The sequence below is a fragment of the Triturus cristatus genome, chromosome 3_2 (assembly GCF_964204655.1).
Source record: "Triturus cristatus chromosome 3_2, aTriCri1.1, whole genome shotgun sequence".
In the NCBI taxonomy this organism is placed as follows: Eukaryota; Metazoa; Chordata; class Amphibia; order Caudata; family Salamandridae; genus Triturus; species Triturus cristatus.
In genome coordinates this window covers 556,625,116-556,643,465 of record NC_140584.1, presented here as the reverse complement: position 1 = coordinate 556,643,465, position 18,350 = coordinate 556,625,116, and the positions used below count along the sequence as shown (strand labels likewise).

At 52.7% G+C, this 18,350-nt stretch overlaps 1 long non-coding RNA gene across 1 annotated transcript in view; it reads left to right on the top strand.

The window, feature by feature from the left end:
• The first annotated feature begins 955 nt into the window (after nucleotides 1-955).
• The window catches only part of LOC146857692 (uncharacterized), a 116,066-nt gene continuing 98,671 nt past the window's right edge, over nucleotides 956-18,350 (top strand). The window contains exon 1 of the long non-coding RNA XR_014979600.1: nucleotides 956-1,007. This is a non-coding gene — a long non-coding RNA (uncharacterized LOC146857692). The remainder of the gene's footprint in view (nucleotides 1,008-18,350) is intronic.

Below are 18,350 nucleotides of genomic sequence, written 5' to 3'. Positions count from 1 at the left end.
CCAGAGTTTATGTGAGGGCATGGCCAATATGTCACGAGGTGACAGCGGGAACAGGCACTATTAGTTCTGTGGTAGTATACATGGTCTGTGATGGGTTACCTTGTTTCTCCATAGTGGCTGGGACACCCGGTCCAGCCTCCCCCAAAAGAGTATATAAATAGGAAACGTGGGCAAAATTGGAAATGTGTGCAGTTGGATTTCTGGGCTTTTTTGTAGTGTGAATGAATATGCAAAATGTATACTCGCTGTGTTCTGTGTTCTCTGTATATAATTGCAGGGAATGGAATGTGCGTGGGCATTCTTGGTGAGGCTTTGCTGTGCAGTCATCGGATATACTCCTGGGGTTGACATATTAAAGGAACTTTCCAATTGGCTTTGCATGCATGCCTCTTTCTTCACAGTATGAGGATACTACAGATAGGTTACCTTGTGTCGCCATATAATGTTGTCTGGGACACTGGGTCCGGCCTTCCCCACAGGGGAATGTAAATAGGAAATGCTGGCAAAATAGGGATGTCGGCAATTAGAATAATGTCAATTTACATGTGTGTTTCCTAATCTGAACATTATGCATTTCAGGGGGGGCTCCCACGCAATGGAGGAGGAGCATCGCCCTATAGCCTGCGCCAGGAGATGATAAATAAAATAAAAATAGCAGAATTATTGTCATTTAATTTTTAATGTCTGAGCACCGCGAAATGATAACTATGTCAGGGCGGAGTAGAATGCACTCAAATGTGCGCATGTGGGCTTGGCCGGTCGTCCTAGGCTGGCCGAGCACAGATGCTCACTTATGTTTCTCCAACCTGGCTGGAGAAAAGGCACAGGCTTTCATGCTTCAATGCACCATCTGAGCGGCAAACAAGACGCTCAGACCAATCCTAGCGCTGCTCTCATGTGAGAGCAGCTTCTCGATTGGTTGTGGAGCCTGTGCCCTGAGGGCCCATCCCCTTCCGGCCCGGCAACGAGAGGAGCAGGAGACGGGGTCAGTGGGAGAGATGCAGCATGTAAGTTTTCTTTTTTTTTTTCTTGAATGTTATTCCAACACCCCCACCCCCCAAACCCTTGGCCTCCGCCGGCGGCCGCCTCACCACCTCATATAGGCAGCCACCGCCGCTGCTGCAGTTGTCATTGTAACATATTTTGCTGTGAAGTAAACTTGCTGCGTCCTCGCCCCAGTGCATGTGTCCTTTACGTTTGTGGGAAGAAGCAGGCATGGATAGGACCAGTCCCACTGCTCGAGTGCGCGTACGACATACTATTCCAACGCCTGGAGTCGATCCATTGTAGTTCAACGAGTTTTTGATGACCATTTCATTTTGCACTCCACTAATTCCCTTTGCGGAGTTTCAAGCTTTTGTGCATTATCATGACCGCACCTCATCACGTATGGTCAGCTTCGCTGTGTTACAATGGATGACTTTCAATCTAGTAAATTTACCAATGCAGTGTGAATTCAAAGACTATACTGACATCTGCTGGTAATAACTAAGAGTTCATATACCTTGCACACAAAATCGTATAGCAATTTCAATTTGAAGCGAATGCTATTTTAGACACGAGTTTTGAGGGTGTTCCAGATGTTTGGATAAGCCTCGTACATGATTTGTGTACGTGATGCCTGAAGCTGACACGGATGGTGCTTTAAGTTCAATGAAATATTTCTCTACATAGGATTGTGGAATTTAGTGAAATTATGATGTTACCTACACTATAATATACAGTTACCACAACCATGAGATGGATTCCTGTCATGTCTGAGCTAGGTCACAGTGCCTGAGCTAAAACATGTTTATGAAAATCAGGGCTCTGGTCTGCCACCTGCTTAGGATAATGAAGCAAACAAGCTTTAGCAATGCCAATAGATCTGTGTTTAAGGTGCCACTGCAGACACCATTAGTGCACTAAAGCGAGACATACAAGGGGTAGCATGCAGGAGCGGGTAATGTAAGGGTAAAAATAAAATGATAATAACAGGTTCGGGCAGGTGGGGCCAGGCTCCTGTGACGAGGGAGGAATGGTTGCTGCACTCTAAAGTGCGCATGATAGTTTGTCCGGATGTCATAGCCTGGCAAAATGGTCATGCGCACTTTGCATGTTCTCCACCCAGGCTACATCCCAATCTGAGCACCGAACTGCGTCACTCAGACCAATCACAATGCTGCACCTGTATGGATTCAGGTAGTTCGAAGAGAGCCGTATTGTAGGACGAAGGGAGTTCTGTATATGCGAAGCTAACACAGAAAGACTGATGCCTCCCATCCTTTTCTATTTATACTTGAGAATGACCAGAAGATTCTGAGAAAAAAAACATAGACTCTGATTTGCGGGTACATTTCTTGAACCTAGATTTTATTAAAAAAAGGATTCTCCATCAGCAAGAGCCATAACAGTAATGCACCCTATTCTAAAAATAATCCTTTGCCCCAGAGGGAGCCAATGAAGGTCTCTCAGAAGAGGAGTGATGTGACAGTTTCTAGAGTGTTTATAAATGAAGGGTGCTGCTTCTTTTCTAAACAATCTGGAGTCTGAAAAGTAAAACTTTTGGTAAATCGATATAAAGAGAAAGAAAGACAGGAAATAGCCAGAACCATGACCACTTTGATCAGGGCTTAGAAAGTAAGGAAACTAGCTTTTAGTTTGATCCTATGGAGAAATAAGAAACAGAACGAAATTGCTGTTCCTAACTGAGATCTTAAGGAAAGCTCATTATCACTAATGGCTCCCTGTTAATGGCAGCAGAAGAATTAAGAGCTATACTGGACGCCGGGGGTAAGGCCGTCCTGATCTTGTTAGATCTATTGGCTGCTTTTGACACAGTGAACTATAAAATATTAGCTAATAGGCTCTTTTGATCGGGAATTAGAGGCTCAGCCCTTAAGTTGCTGACATAATTTCTCTCTGACAGGGTTCAATCAGTAGAGTCTGGAGTATTCACGTCCGAGCAATATAAACTCCCCTGCGGGATGCCACAGGTTTCATCCCTGAGCCCTACGCTCTTCAATCTCCACGTGTTTCTGAGAGCCACAATCTTCAGACGCCACAGCTTCTCAGTGGCATCATATGAGGATGACACCCAGCTAGTGGTCTTAGTGTCAAGCAATGTCCAAGAAACAGCAGATCGCTTTAACAGCTGCATGACAGTGGATGAGGTCTAATTGTCGAAAACTTAACGGCAGTAAAACAGAGGTCCTACTGTTGGGTACTGACACCTCCTTCTGGTCACCTAGATGGTGGCCGTCTAGTTTGGTAGACTTTCCTGTTCCAGTGTAGAAGGTGAAAAACGTAGGTTTCATCTTCGATGAAAAACTGACTTTTAAGAATCAGATCAATACACTCAACTCTTCTATCTTTTTTATCCTAAATATGATCAGGAATTTCCGCCCATTTATCCAGCCCGACTCCCTAAAAACACTGGTAATAGACCTAGCCCTGTCCAGATTACATTATAGTAATACCATGTACATGGGTATCAGGGCCGAACTGGGAATCAAAACCGGCCCTGACAAAGTGCTCGGCCGCCCCCCGGGGGGTGTGGGTGTGGACGAGCTCTTTGCCAGGTCCGTTTTTCAGCCGATTTTGTTACAGGGCCAATTTTGCAGCTATGCTGCAAAAACAGCCCTGTAACAAAAAGGCCCCCAGGGGCCCCAAACCGGCCCCCACCCGTGCGGCGCACCGGGGAATTGCCCAGTGCCCGCTACGGCCAGTCCGGCCCTGATGGGTATTCAAACACCGTTTCTGCAGAAGCGATATCGCCTCAAAAATGTGGCAGCCTGACTACTGCTGGAAAGGTCCGAGCCAGTCTCCCACTGTCTCAGAGCTCTGCACTGGCTCCCTGTGGACAAGAGGGTCAAGTTTAAATCCCAATGCCTAGCTTTTAAGACCCTGCACAGTGCTGGTCCCCAATTTCTGAAGAAACACCTGATCTGGTACGCACTTTCTAGAAATCCAATATCCGCACACAATACACTCTTACAAACCCCCCGGATAAAGAGAACCCGATGGAGTGAAAGAAGCTTTCTGTTAGGGACGGTCAAAACATGGAACTCACTTCCAGCCAGCATATAGAACAGCCCCACGCTGTTAGCATTTAGGAAATCCTTAAAAACCTGGCTCTTTACCCATTAACTAGGTCTTATACAGTTCCTTTGGCACCTCACTGATTTTGCTGGTATAAGCGCCTAGAAACCCTAAGGCATTTGTGAGCTATATAAATGCTAAAATCAAATCAATGTTTGGCTGCTTTCTTTGGGATGGGAGATCACACATGTCGATGGGCCAAAAGGATTCATTCCAGTAAGCTAATTTACTGCTTGTAATCACATTTCTGTTTTAGCCATGGTGGAGCAGAGACTTGAATCTATATTTGTTTTACATTATTATAATTTCTGTCTCATCTTCTCTGAAATATAGGTCTCTGCACTATACTAGGCCCTTGGTCTCTGAACCTTGGAAATAGGCAAGTAAAGATGAGAGCTGCAAGGCATAATGGGGATGCAGGTCCAAGAATTACTGAAAAGGAAGTTTTAAGGACCCTAGGCAGGCGAGGGTCCTTGGGAAAGCCAGACTTAACCTTATAAAATAATTCAGCGAAGAGTTATTCACTAACGGAAGGGAAAGTAGCTAAGGTAGTAGGGTTCCTATCCCCCGAGTTAATGAACTTCTTGTCCTTGCCAACAGGAATGCTGTCCTTCATTGTTTTAATCTTTTCAACAAAAAAAGAATTTAACATGTCACAAAAATTCTAGAAATGAGAGAAGGGAGAGTCTATCAGGTGTAGGCAACTCTAAGACAGTTTTGAAGATTTCCTTTGATTTGTTCGCAGATTGTTACAAAGATCTTTATTCGATTAAAAAAACCATAAAAGAAACACAATTCATTGTAACAATTCCATTAAAATCACAATTAAAAATTTCCAAAGTTAAAATTTCCATGATAAGTCACCGTGAATAGTAATACTGTGTAAAAACAACTTGGTGTTAAACCATGTGCAAATATCTGAAAGGCAACTGCAGCTGTCATCATCCTGTGGTTGTAGCAAAGTTATCTCAATAATAAATGTGCAAAATTTACAAGAGCAGCTAACCATAGCAGCATAAACATGAGTAGTCTCATTTCATAACATAACTTGTATTGTGTGCATAATGCAAATCCCAGTATGTCCTACCATCAATAGCCCAAAGGAAATACAGAAAAGGAACACTTGGTTCTTATATGCGGCTAGTATAAATATTTGATTATAATTGCTTGTCTACTACTTAACGCAACTTGCTGCATCTGCAATAAATCTAACCTTTTATTTACTGCCATAAGGCCATAAAAGTATATAAAATACATGATTAGTTCAATCAATCGATACTTGGTTTAATGACTACAAAAATCATCCCAGCAAGAACAACAATTTACATACAGAATGTGTGCAAGTCAAACTGCAACGGAATCAGGATTGCTGAACCTTTTCTGCCGCTCCTGTGGCGTTGTGCCCAGTGGCGTAACGAAAGTTGAGGGGGCCCCCCTGCAAAGTACACGGAGGGGGCCCCCTCCCCGGGCCACCACCTACCACTTTTGCAGAGGAGGTCCCCTGGAGCTTGAGGGCCCACCCTGCACCGAGGGGGCTGCGGGGGCTTATCTTACGCCACTGTGAAGATGCCAGACATGCCTCTTATTTCAGTTATGGACCTATCTCATTAGAAAAACAACAGACCTACAACTTCGGGCCATAAGACATCCACTTTAACACCAGGTAAAAAACAGAACAAATTCATTTTGCACTGACATAGCAACAATAATTTGCCCATGGTAAGAATATTCTATTTTGGCCACAGCCCAAAAATAGAAAAACGTTCTCATATGCCCCGGCACTGAGGTCTGTGGGACTAGCAGGTTTCTGTGCCTGGGGAGGTCTGTGGGGACTGGCAGGTTTCTCTGCCCGGGGACATCTTTGGGACTGACAGGTTTCTGTGCCCAGAGAGGTCTGTGAGACTGGCATGTTTCTGTGCCCGGGGAGGTTTGTGGGACTAGCAGGTATCTGTGCCCAGAGAGGTCTGTGGGACTGGCAGGTTTCTGTGCCCGGAGAGGTCTGTGGGACTGGCAGGTTTCTCTGACTGGGGAGGTCTGTGGGTCTAGCAGGTTTCTCTGCCTGGGGAGGTCTGTGGGGCTGGCAGGTTTCTCTGCCTGGGGAGGTCTGTGGGACTGGCAGGTTTCTGTGCTTAGGGAGGTCTGTGGGGCTGGCAGGTTTCTGTGCCTGGGGAGGTCTGTGGGGCTGGCAGGTTTCTGTGCCCGGGGAGGTCAATGGAACTGGCAGGTTTCTATGCTTGGTGAGGTCTGTGGGGCTGGCAGATTCTGTGCCTGTGGAGGTCTGTGGGACTGCCAGGTTTCTGTGCTGGGGGAGGTCTGTGGGGCTGGCAGATTCTGTGCCTGTGGAGGTCTGTGGGACTGGCAGGTGTCTGTGCTTGGGGATGTCTGTGGGGCTGGCAGGTGTTTCTGCTTGGTGTGGTCTGTGGGGCTGGTAGGTTTCTGTGCCCGGGGAGGTCTGTGGGACTGGCAGGTTTCTGTGCCCTGGGAGGTCTGTGGGGCTAACAGGTTTCTGTGCCTGGGGAGGTCAGTGGGACTGGCAGGTTTCTGTGCCCTGGGAGGTCTGTGGGGCTAACAGGTTTCTCTGCCTGGAGAGGTCAGTGGGACTGGCAGGATTCTGTGCTTGGGGAGGTCAGTGGGACTGGCTGGTTTCTGTACCCGGGAGGTCTGTGGGGACTGGCAGGTTTCTCTGCCTGGGGAGGTCTTTGGGACTGGCAGGTTTCTGTGCCCAGAGAGGTCTGTGAGACTGGCATGTTTCTGTGCCCGGGGAGGTTTGTGGGACTGGCAGGTATCTGTGCCCAGAGAGGTCTGTGGGACTGGCAGGTTTATGTGCCCGGAGAGGTCTGTGGGACTGGCAGGTTTCTCTGCCTGGGGAGGTCTGTGGGTCTAGCAGGTTTCTCTGCCTGGGGAGGTCTGTGGGACTGGCAGGTTTCTGTGCCTGGGGAGGTCTGTGGGGCTGGCAGGTTTCTGTGCCCGGGGAGGTCTGTGGGGCTGGCAGGTTTCTGTGCCCGGGAAAGTCTCTGGGGCTGGCAGGTTTCTCTGCCTGGAGTGGTCTGTGGAGATGGCAGATTCTGTGCCTGTGGAGGTCTGTGGGACTGGCAGGTTTATGTGCTCGGGGAGGTCTCTGGGGCTGGCAGGTTTCTGTGCCCGGGGAGGTCTGTGGGACTGGCAGGTTTCTCTGCCTGGGGAGGTCTGTGGGTCTAGCAGGTTTCTCTGCCTGGGGAGGTCTGTGGGACTGGCAGGTTTCTGTGCCTGGGGAGGTCTGTGGGGCTGGCAGGTTTCTGTGCCCGGGGAGGTCTGTGGGGCTGGCAGGTGTCTGTGCTTGGGGAGGTCTGTGGGGCTGGCAGGTTTCTCTGCCTGGAGTGGTCTGTGGAGATGGCAGATTCTGTGCCTGTGGAGGTCTGTGGGACTGGCAGGTTTCTGTGCTCGGGGAGGTCTCTGGGGCTGGCAGGTTTCTGTGCCCGGGGAGGTCTGTGGGACTGGCAGGTTTCTGTACCCTGGGAGGTCTGTGGGGCTAACCGGTTTCTGTGCCTGGGGAGGTCTGTGGGACTGGCTGGTTTTTGTGCATGGGGAGGTCTATGGCACTGGCAGGTTTCTCTACCTGGGGAGGTCTGTGGGACTGGCAGGTTTCTCTGCCTGGGGAGGTCTGTGGGACTGGCAGGATTCTGTGCTTGGGGAGGTCTGTGGGGCTGGCAGGTTTCTGTGCTAGGTGAGGTCTGTGGGGATGCAGGTTTCTGTGCCTGGGGAGGTCTGTGGGGTGGCAGGTTTCTATGCTTGGTGAGGTCTGTGGGGCTGGCAGATTCTGTGCCTGTGGAGGTCTGTGGGACTGCCAGGTTTCTGTGCTGGGGGAGGTCTGTGGGGCTGGCAGATTCTGTGCCTGTGGAGGTCTGTGGGACTGGCAGGTGTCTGTGATTGGGGATGTCTGTGGGGCTGGCAGGTTTTTCTGCTTGGTGAGGTCTGTGGGGCTGGTAGGTTACTGTGCCCGTGGAGGTCTGTGGGACAAGCAGGTTTCTGTGCCCTGGGAGGTCTGTGGGACTGGCAGGTTTCTGTGCTTGGGGAGGTCTGTGGGGCTGGCAGGTTTCTGTGCTAGGTGAGGTCTGTGGGGCTGCAGGTTTCTGTGCCTGGGGAGGTCTGTGGGGGCTGGCAGGTTTCTATGCTTGGTGAGGTCTGTGGGGCTGGCAGATTCTGTGCCTGTGGAGGTCTGTGGGACTGGCAGGTGTCTGTGCTTGGGGATGTCTGTGGGGCTGGCAGGTTTTTCTGCTTGGTGAGGTCTTTGGGGCTGGTAGGTTTCTGTGCCCGGGGAGGTCTGTGGGACAAGCAGGTTTCTGTGCCCTGGGAGGTCTGTGGGACTGGCAGGTTTCTGTGCTTGGGTATGTCAGTGGGACGGGCTGGTTTCTGTGCCCGGGGAGGTCTGTTGGACAAGCAGGTTTCTGTGCCCTGGGAGGTCTGTGGGACTGGCAGGTTTCTGTGCTTGGGTATGTCAGTGGGACGGGCTGGTTTCTGTGCCCGGGGAGGTCTGTGGGACTGGCAGGTTTCTCTGTCTGGGGAGGTCTGTGGGACTGGCAGGATTCTCTGCCTGGAGAGGTCTGTGGGGCTGGCAGGTTTCTCTATCTGGGGAGGTCTGTGGGGATGGCAGGTTTCTGTGCCTGTTTAGGTCTGTGGGACTGGCTGGTTTCTGTGCCCGGGGAGGTTTGTGGGACTGGCAGGTATCTGTGCCCAGAGAGGTCTGTGGGACTGGCAGGTTTCTGTGCCCGGAGAGGTCTGTGGGACTGGCAGGTTTCTCTGCCTGGGGAGGTCTGTGGGTCTAGCAGGTTTCTGTACCCTGGGAGGTCTGTGGGGCTAACAGGTTTCTGTGCCTGGGGAGGTCTGTGGGACTGACTGGTTTTTGTGCATGGGGAGGTCTATGGCACTGGCAGGTTTCTCTACCTGGGGAGGTCTGTGGGACTGGCAGGTTTCTCTGCCTGGGGAGGTCTGTGGGACTGGCAGGATTCTGTGCTTGGGGAGGTCTGTGGGGCTGGCAGGTTTCTGTGCTAGGTGAGGTCTGTGGGGCTGCAGGTTTCTGTGCCTGGGGAGGTCTGTGGGGGCTGGCAGGTTTCTATGCTTGGTGAGGTCTGTGGGGCTGGCAGATTCTGTGCCTCTGGAGGTCTGTGGGACTGCCAGGTTTCTGTGCTGGGGGAGGTCTGTGGGGCTGGCAGATTCTGTGCCTGTGGAGGTCTGTGGGACTGGCAGGTGTCTGTGCTTGGGGATGTCTGTGGGGCTGGCAGGTTTTTCTGCTTGGTGAGGTCTTTGGGGCTGGTAGGTTTCTGTGCCCGGGGAGGTCTGTGGGACAAGCAGGTTTCTGTGCCCTGGGAGGTCTGTGGGACTGGCAGGTTTCTGTGCTTGGGGAGGTCTGTGGGGCTGGCAGGTTTCTGTGCTAGGTGAGGTCTGTGGGGCTGCAGGTTTCTGTGCCTGGGGGGGTCTGTGGGACTGGCAGGTTTCTCTGCCTGGGGAGGTCTGTGGGTCTAGCAGGTTTCTCTGCCTGGGGAGGTCTGTGGGACTGGCAGGTTTCTGTGCCTGGGGAGGTCTGTGGGGCTGGCAGGTTTCTGTGCCCGGGGAGGTCTGTGGGGCTGGCAGGTTTCTGTGCCCGGGAAGGTCTCTGGGGCTGGCAGGTTTCTCTGCCTGGAGTGGTCTGTGGAGATGGCAGATTCTGTGCCTGTGGAGGTCTGTGGGACTGGCAGGTTTCTGTGCTCGGGGAGGTCTCTGGGGCTGGCAGGTTTCTGTGCCCGGTGAGGTCTGTGGGACTGGCAGGTTTCTCTGCCTGGGGAGGTCTGTGGGTCTAGCAGGTTTCTCTGCCTGGGGAGGTCTGTGGGACTGGCAGGTTTCTGTGCCTGGGGAGGTCTGTGGGGTTGGCAGGTTTCTGTGCCCGGGGGGGCTGGCAGGTGTCTGTGTCCAGGGAGGTCTGTGGGGCTGGCAGGTTTCTGTACCCGGGGAGGTCAATGGAACTGGCAGGTTTCTGTGCTTGGGGAGGTCTGTGGGACTGGCAGGATTCTGTGCCTGGGGAGGTCTGTGTGGCTGGCAGGTTTCTCTGCCTGTGGGGGTCTGTGGGACTGGCAGGTTTCTCTGCCTGGGGAGGTCGGTGGGGCTGGCAAGATTCTGTGCTTGGGGAGGTCTGTGGGGCTGGCAGGTTTCTCTGCCTGGAGTGGTCTGTGGAGATGGCAGATTCTGTGCCTTTGGAGGTCTGTGGGACTGGCAGGTTTCTGTGCTCGGGGAGGTCTCTGGGGCTGGCAGGTTTCTGTGCCCGGAGAGGTCTGTGGGACTGGCAGGTTTCTGTACCCTGGGAGGTCTGTGGGGCTAACAGGTTTCTGTGCCTGGGGAGGTCTGTGGGACTGGCTGGTTTTTGTGCATGGGGAGGTCTATGGCGCTGGCAGGTTTCTCTATCTGGGGAGGTCTGTGGGACTGGCAGGTTTCTCTGCCTGGAGAGGTCTGTGGGACTGGCAGGATTCTGTGCTTGGGGAGGTCTGTGGGGCTGGCAGGTTTCTGTGCTAGGTGAGGTCTGTGGGGCTGCAGGTTTCTGTGCCTGGGGAGGTCTGTGGGGGCTGGCAGGTTTCTATGCTTGGTGAGGTCTGTGGGGCTGGCAGATTCTGTGCCTGTGGAGGTCTGTGGGACTGCCAGGTTTCTGTGCTGGAGGAGGTCTGTGGGGCTGGCAGATTCCGTGTTCTGTGGAGGTCTGTGGGACTGGCAGGTGTCTGTGCTTGGGGATGTCTGTGGGGCTGGCATGTTTTTCTGCTTGGTGAGGTCTGTGGGGCTGGTAGGTTTCTGTGCCCGGGGAGGTCTGTGGGACACGCAGGTTTCTGTGCCCTGGGAGGTCTGTGGGACTGGCAGGTTTCTGTGCTTGGGTATGTCAGTGGGACGGGCTGGTTTCTGTGCCCGGGGAGGTCTGTTGGACTGGCAGGTTTCTGTGCCCAGAGACGTCTGTGGGACTGGCAGGTTTCTCTGTCTGGGGAGGTCTGTGGGACTGGCAGGTTTCTCTATCTTGGGAGGTCTGTGGGGATGGCAGGTTTCTGTGCCTGTTTAGGTCTGTGGGACTGGCTCGTTTCTGTGCTTGGGGAGGTCTGTGGGGCTGGCAGGTTTCTATGCCTGGGGAGGTCTGTGAGACTGGCAGGTTTCTGTGCCCGGGGAGGTCTGTGGGGCTAGCAAGTTTCTGTGCCTGGGGAGATCTGTGGGACTGGCTGGATTCTGTCTCCTGGGAGGTCTGTGGTGCTGGCAGGTTTCTCTGCCTGGAGTGGTCTGTGGGGATGGCAGATTCTGTGCCTGGAGAGGTCAGTGGGGCTGGCAGGTTTCTCTGCCCGGGGAGGTTTGTGGGTCTGGCAGGATTCTATGCCTGTAGAGGTATGTGGGACTGGCAGGTTTCTGTGCCCGGGGAGGTCTGTGGGGCTAGCAAGTTTCTGTGCCTGGGGAGATCTGTGGGACTGGCTGGATTCTGTCTCCTGGGAGGTCTGTGGGGCTGGCAGGTTTCTCTATCTGGGGAGGTCTGTGGGGATGGCAGGTTTCTGTGCCTGTTTAGGTCTGTGGGACTGGCTGGTTTCTGTGCCCGGGGAGGTTTGTGGGACTGGCAGGTATCTGTGCCCAGAGAGGTCTGTGGGACTGGCAGGTTTCTGTGCCCGGAGAGGTCTGTGGGACTGGCAGGTTTCTCTGCCTGGGGAGGTCTGTGGGTCTAGCAGGTTTCTGTACCCTGGGAGGTCTGTGGGGCTAACAGGTTTCTGTGCCTGGGGAGGTCTGTGGGACTGACTGGTTTTTGTGCATGGGGAGGTCTATGGCACTGGCAGGTTTCTCTACCTGGGGAGGTCTGTGGGACTGGCAGGTTTCTCTGCCTGGGGAGGTCTGTGGGACTGGCAGGATTCTGTGCTTGGGGAGGTCTGTGGGGCTGGCAGGTTTCTGTGCTAGGTGAGGTCTGTGGGGCTGCAGGTTTCTGTGCCTGGGGAGGTCTGTGGGGGCTGGCAGGTTTCTATGCTTGGTGAGGTCTGTGGGGCTGGCAGATTCTGTGCCTCTGGAAGTCTGTGGGACTGGCAGGTTTCTGTGCTGGGGGAGGTCTGTGGGGCTGGCAGATTCTGTGCCTGTGGAGGTCTGTGGGACTGGCAGGTGTCTGTGCTTGGGGATGTCTGTGGGGCTGGCAGGTTTTTCTGCTTGGTGAGGTCTTTGGGGCTGGTAGGTTTCTGTGCCCGGGGAGGTCTGTGGGACAAGCAGGTTTCTGTGCCCTGGGAGGTCTGTGGGACTGGCAGGTTTCTGTGCTTGGGGAGGTCTGTGGGGCTGGCAGGTTTCTGTGCTAGGTGAGGTCTGTGGGGCTGCAGGTTTCTGTGCCTGGGGGGGTCTGTGGGACTGGCAGGTTTCTCTGCCTGGGGAGGTCTGTGGGTCTAGCAGGTTTCTCTGCCTGGGGAGGTCTGTGGGACTGGCAGGTTTCTGTGCCTGGGGAGGTCTGTGGGGCTGGCAGGTTTCTGTGCCCGGGGAGGTCTGTGGGGCTGGCAGGTTTCTGTGCCCGGGAAGGTCTCTGGGGCTGGCAGGTTTCTCTGCCTGGAGTGGTCTGTGGAGATGGCAGATTCTGTGCCTGTGGAGGTCTGTGGGACTGGCAGGTTTCTGTGCTCGGGGAGGTCTCTGGGGCTGGCAGGTTTCTGTGCCCGGGGAGGTCTGTGGGACTGGCAGGTTTCTCTGCCTGGGGAGGTCTGTGGGTCTAGCAGGTTTCTCTGCCTGGGGAGGTCTGTGGGACTGGCAGGTTTCTGTGCCTGGGGAGGTCTGTGGGGTTGGCAGGTTTCCTTGCCCGGGGGGGCTGGCAGGTGTCTGTGTCCAGGGAGGTCTGTGGGGCTGGCAGGTTTCTGTACCCGGGGAGGTCAATGGAACTGGCAGGTTTCTGTGCTTGGGGAGGTCTGTGGGACTGGCAGGATTCTGTGCCTGGGGAGGTCTGTGTGGCTGGCAGGTTTCTCTGCCTGTGGGGGTCTGTGGGACTGGCAGGTTTCTCTGCCTGGGGAGGTCGGTGGGGCTGGCAAGATTCTGTGCTTGGGTAGGTCTGTGGGGCTGGCAGGTTTCTCTGCCTGGAGTGGTCTGTGGAGATGGCAGATTCTGTGCCTTTGGAGGTCTGTGGGACTGGCAGGTTTCTGTGCTCGGGGAGGTCTCTGGGGCTGGCAGGTTTCTGTCCCCGGAGAGGTCTGTGGGACTGGCAGGTTTCTGTACCCTGGGAGGTCTGTGGGGCTAACAGGTTTCTGTGCCTGGGGAGGTCTGTGGGACTGGCTGGTTTTTGTGCATGGGGAGGTCTATGGCGCTGGCAGGTTTCTCTATCTGGGGAGGTCTGTGGGACTGGCAGGTTTCTCTGCCTGGAGAGGTCTGTGGGACTGGCAGGATTCTGTGCTTGGGGAGGTCTGTGGGGCTGGCAGGTTTCTGTGCTAGGTGAGGTCTGTGGGGCTGCAGGTTTCTGTGCCTGGGGAGGTCTGTGGGGGCTGGCAGGTTTCTATGCTTGGTGAGGTCTGTGGGGCTGGCAGATTCTGTGCCTGTGGAGGTCTGTGGGCTGCCAGGTTTCTGTGCTGGAGGAGGTCTGTGGGGCTGGCAGATTCTGTGTTCTGTGGAGGTCTGTGGGACTGGCAGGTGTCTGTGCTTGGGGATGTCTGTGGGGCTGGCATGTTTTTCTGCTTGGTGAGGTCTGTGGGGCTGGTAGGTTTCTGTGCCCGGGGAGGTCTGTGGGACACGCAGGTTTCTGTGCCCTGGGAGGTCTGTGGGACTGGCAGGTTTCTGTGCTTGGGTATGTCAGTGGGACGGGCTGGTTTCTGTGCCCGGGGAGGTCTGTTGGACTGGCAGGTTTCTGTGCCCAGAGACGTCTGTGGGACTGGCAGGTTTCTCTGTCTGGGGAGGTCTGTGGGACTGGCAGGTTTCTCTATCTTGGGAGGTCTGTGGGGATGGCAGGTTTCTGTGCCTGTTTAGGTCTGTGGGACTGGCTCGTTTCTGTGCTTGGGGAGGTCTGTGGGGCTGGCAGGTTTCTATGCCTGGGGAGGTCTGTGAGACTGGCAGGTTTCTGTGCCCGGGGAGGTCTGTGGGGCTAGCAAGTTTCTGTGCCTGGGGAGATCTGTGGGACTGGCTGGATTCTGTCTCCTGGGAGGTCTGTGGTGCTGGCAGGTTTCTCTGCCTGGAGTGGTCTGTGGGGATGGCAGATTCTGTGCCTGGAGAGGTCAGTGGGGCTGGCAGGTTTCTCTGCCCGGGAAGGTTTGTGGGTCTGGCAGGATTCTATGCCTGTAGAGGTATGTGGGACTGGCAGGATTCTCTGCCTGGGAAGGTCTGTGGGCCTGGCATGTTTCTCTGCTTGAGTTCTGTGTGACTGGCAGGTTTCTGTGCTTGGGGACGTCTGTGAAGCTGGCAGGTTTCTGTGTTTGGAGAGGTCAGTGGGGCTGGCAGGTTCCTGTGCCCGGAGAGGTCTGTGGGACTGGCAGGTCTCTGTGCCTGGGGAGGTCTGTGGGGTTGGCTGGTTGCTCTGCTTGGGGAGGTCTGTGAGTCTGGCAGGTTTCTGTGCCCGAAGAGGTCTGTGGGGCTGGCAGGTTTCTGTGCCCGGAGAGGTCTGTGGGGCTGGCAGGTTTCTGTGGCCGGAGATGTCTGTGGGGCTGGCAGGTTTCTCTGCCTGGAGAGGTCTGTGGGGCTGGCAGGTGTTTGGGGCAGGATGCTGGGTGATCTTGTCACACCCACAGAGTCAGGGATTTGGAGCCATTTATGGACCAGAAACATTGATCCTTTTACTGCTACTGAGTGGAGTACGACGGCTTCAGGGCGGGAAAGTGCATGGAGCGCCCCACAGTTCAAAGGTCGCAAGTGAGGTAGGTTGTGCTGGTGTTAAAAAAAAAGTCCCGAAAGAGAAGAGAGTTACACACGCTGGTGCCTGCTTCCACGAAAGTCAAGTGCAACCTCTGGTAGAACATGCTTCGTAACATAGAAAGGCTGTAAATGTTATTTTTTTCCTTTCATATCAATGGGGTAGGATTGGTGGCTGTTTGCGACAGCAGTAAACAGAGGGGAAGTACATGGTATGCAGTGCCATGAGAATTATGCTGCAGGTACTCAATTATGCAGCAGGAAAAGGCAAATTGTGCGGTCTAATGCCGCACATTTTGTGATACTTATACTTAATTTTTTGTAATTTTTGCACCTTTTAAGACTGTTCTGGCAAATGTTTCACCTCAGTCTCAGTTTAACAACCAAACAACAAAGAGTAACTGAAAGATGGCCTGTCAATGTTAGCGAAGGGCATTCGACTGTGCAGCAATGCATGTTGCTGTATTTTAGTAACTTTTAACCGTTTCAGCTAGAAACCATTTTATCTGCAAGCTGTAATTTATGTAGCACCACTGCCACCACAGCCCCAATCCTACCCCTCTCTGCCCCACTCACACACTGATGTCTAGTTCAGCTGGACCTGCCCCTTCAGAATCGACATCACTTGACAACTAGAAATCAGCGACAAGAAATCGGGTCAGTTTTGGGGGGAAGTGGGTATCGCTTTGCCTTGACAAAGTCGGGCGAAACCGGGAAACTTCTCCCAAAGTCACAGACTAAGGTGTAAATTCATAGGTGAAGGGTATATTTTCTTGCGCCCACAAACTTCAATGACGATTTTTGTGTTTTCTGTAAAATCCGCAAATCAATATAAATCGCAGGTGAAACTGATGGCACGCACTTTTAATCTTTAATGTGTAACATAACCCCCCCCCCATATTTTCCAAACAACCTTCATGTACCAAAGGCGCCTTTCTTTTACTAAATGCCTTCACAGTAAACTGGAGACCTTACGCACACAAGTGGTCGTCGCAATTAATTTTGGGTGGGGTGCACTTGTCTGCGGGGGGGTGGCATAGACTGGGCAAACAGACAGACTCACCTGCAAGAGCTGCAGAAGACAGGGCAAACAAGGCTAGCCAGAGAAATAATTAAATTATGGCAGGTAGTCGCCGCCGCACTTTACCTCTCAATTGTCTCCACTCTGGTCTCTGGGATGCCTCCTCGCTTCACCAGTCAGCAATGCGCATGACACATGGTCACCAGCCCCACCTTAAGGGTGAAGAGTACGACCGCGCAGACGCGGCGACGGAGACATCTGCATGCTGCGCAGTGTGCACCATTACCATTTTTTAAATGTTACCATTTAATTTATAAAGAAAAGTCTAGAGCAAGCGTAAGTTACATAACCTACCTATATTAATTAATTACCTATCCTAGACAGTCACGGATTTGTGGTCCTTGCTGGCACCGCTGAGGGGGCCTCTGGAGCGCTGGGCCCCCCCCGCAACACAGGAGCTGTGGGGGCCTGTGTTACGCCCCTGGGGCCTGTGTTACGCCCCTGCTTATAAATCCACACTGCACAATTCAACTATAAATAATTTAACCCTACAACATTCCATACCACATAATTATAATCCAAAAAATACACATATTTCCACTTCACTCCATACCACATAATTCCACATCACAGAATCACATTCCACACAACTTAATACCACTCCCAACCACATAATTACACTCCACACAACATATTTACACTCAACTCTAAAACACATAATTACCCTCCACAAAATACAACTCCGCAACATGTTGCATAATTCCACCGGCATAATTATACACCACACCATGCCACATAATTCCACACGTCACACAATTCCACAATTCATCCCCACACAATTTATCACACAGCATAATAACACTCCACATAATACCACTCAGCTCCACATAATTAACCTCCACATAATTATGCTCTACTCCATACTGCATACATACACTCCACATAAATCCAGTCTATGCCACGTAGCAACACTCCACATAGCTACACTTCACACCATGCCTCATAATACCACTCAACATAATTTCACTCGACACCGCAACTTCCACTTCACACAGTTCAACTCTACACATTTCCATTCCACACCACATAATTCACAACAAACTACATAATTCAGACTAACACCACAAATGCACAACACACCACATACATCCAATCTACACCACAAATTCCACATCATGCTATAATATTTAACAGCACACCACATAAGGAAACTCCACTACATACCACTCCACAACACAAAATACCATTCCAGATAATCCCACTCCAAGACACACAATCCCACTCCACTCAATACCACATAATTGCACTGCACACCATGCCACATTATTTCACTACACAGATCCAATCCACGCAACACAATTCCACAACCAACAATTCCAATGCAAACCATATATGTCCAATTGACACCACACACATTCCCTCAACTCCAAACAGAAAACGCATAGGTAAAATACATTGTCCATTACATCAATAGCTCTAACTCTCACCTTCTGATGTGTCCCAGCAGATCCTGTTTCTGGAGCTGCAAACTTGCTGGCTGAAGTCAGCTCTGTCTCTGTGCTGCCTCAGAGGAGCAGTGCCCTGCTGTCTCTGGGGCCCCCACCCCCATCCATACCCCTGTCAGCTCTCCTCTGTGCTGCCTCCTGCCTGCTGTCTCTGGGGCCCCCACCCCCATCCTTGTCCTCTCCCTTCTCAGAGGCAGTGCCCTGTGGGGAATGCTGTGCTGCCTCCTGCTCTCTCTGGGGCCCCCACCCCCATCCTTGTTCCGGGACTGGCTGGTGGGTCTGACTGAAGAGAAACAATGTAACTTGTTACATTGTTTCTCTTCAGTCCTGGGTCAGCAAAGGAGCTCGTGCAGGCTGCTTTATTTAGAGAGAGAGGCTTGATTTAGAGCAAGCCTCTCTCTCACAGCTCTCTACCGAAGAGCTGAGGGGGCCCCCTTCATTTACTGAAGAGTGGGGGTCCCCCCACACCGCGGGGGCTGCGGGGGTGTTTGTTACGCCCCTGGTTGTGCCATTTTCCATATTTACAAGGTGGGGCAAAGCCACTTAACGTGGCTTAATGCGACCTTGTAATTATGCCTTTTTTCGCAGCAGTCTGCTGCGGCAATGGGGCGAGCAATGGGTGTTGCAGTGTGCATTCCACCGCAACACCCATTGCTATTTGATGCTGCCCCAGATTTAGAAGGCTGAGGCAGTGCCAAAAACTAAGGCCAGGTTATACCTGGTCTTAGAATGGCATTCTGCAGCACACATCACATAGAAACAGCAAATCACCAATATTGTTTATGTGCAGGAAGGTGTCCTTCCCTGCACATGAACAATCACCCCTGCAGTGCCGGTTCCCTAGCAATATGGAGCAAGGGTACCTGCGCTGGCGATAGGCAGCTTTTTTAGTGCCAGCACTAGGAGAAATGCAGGGGTGCATCCGTGCATTT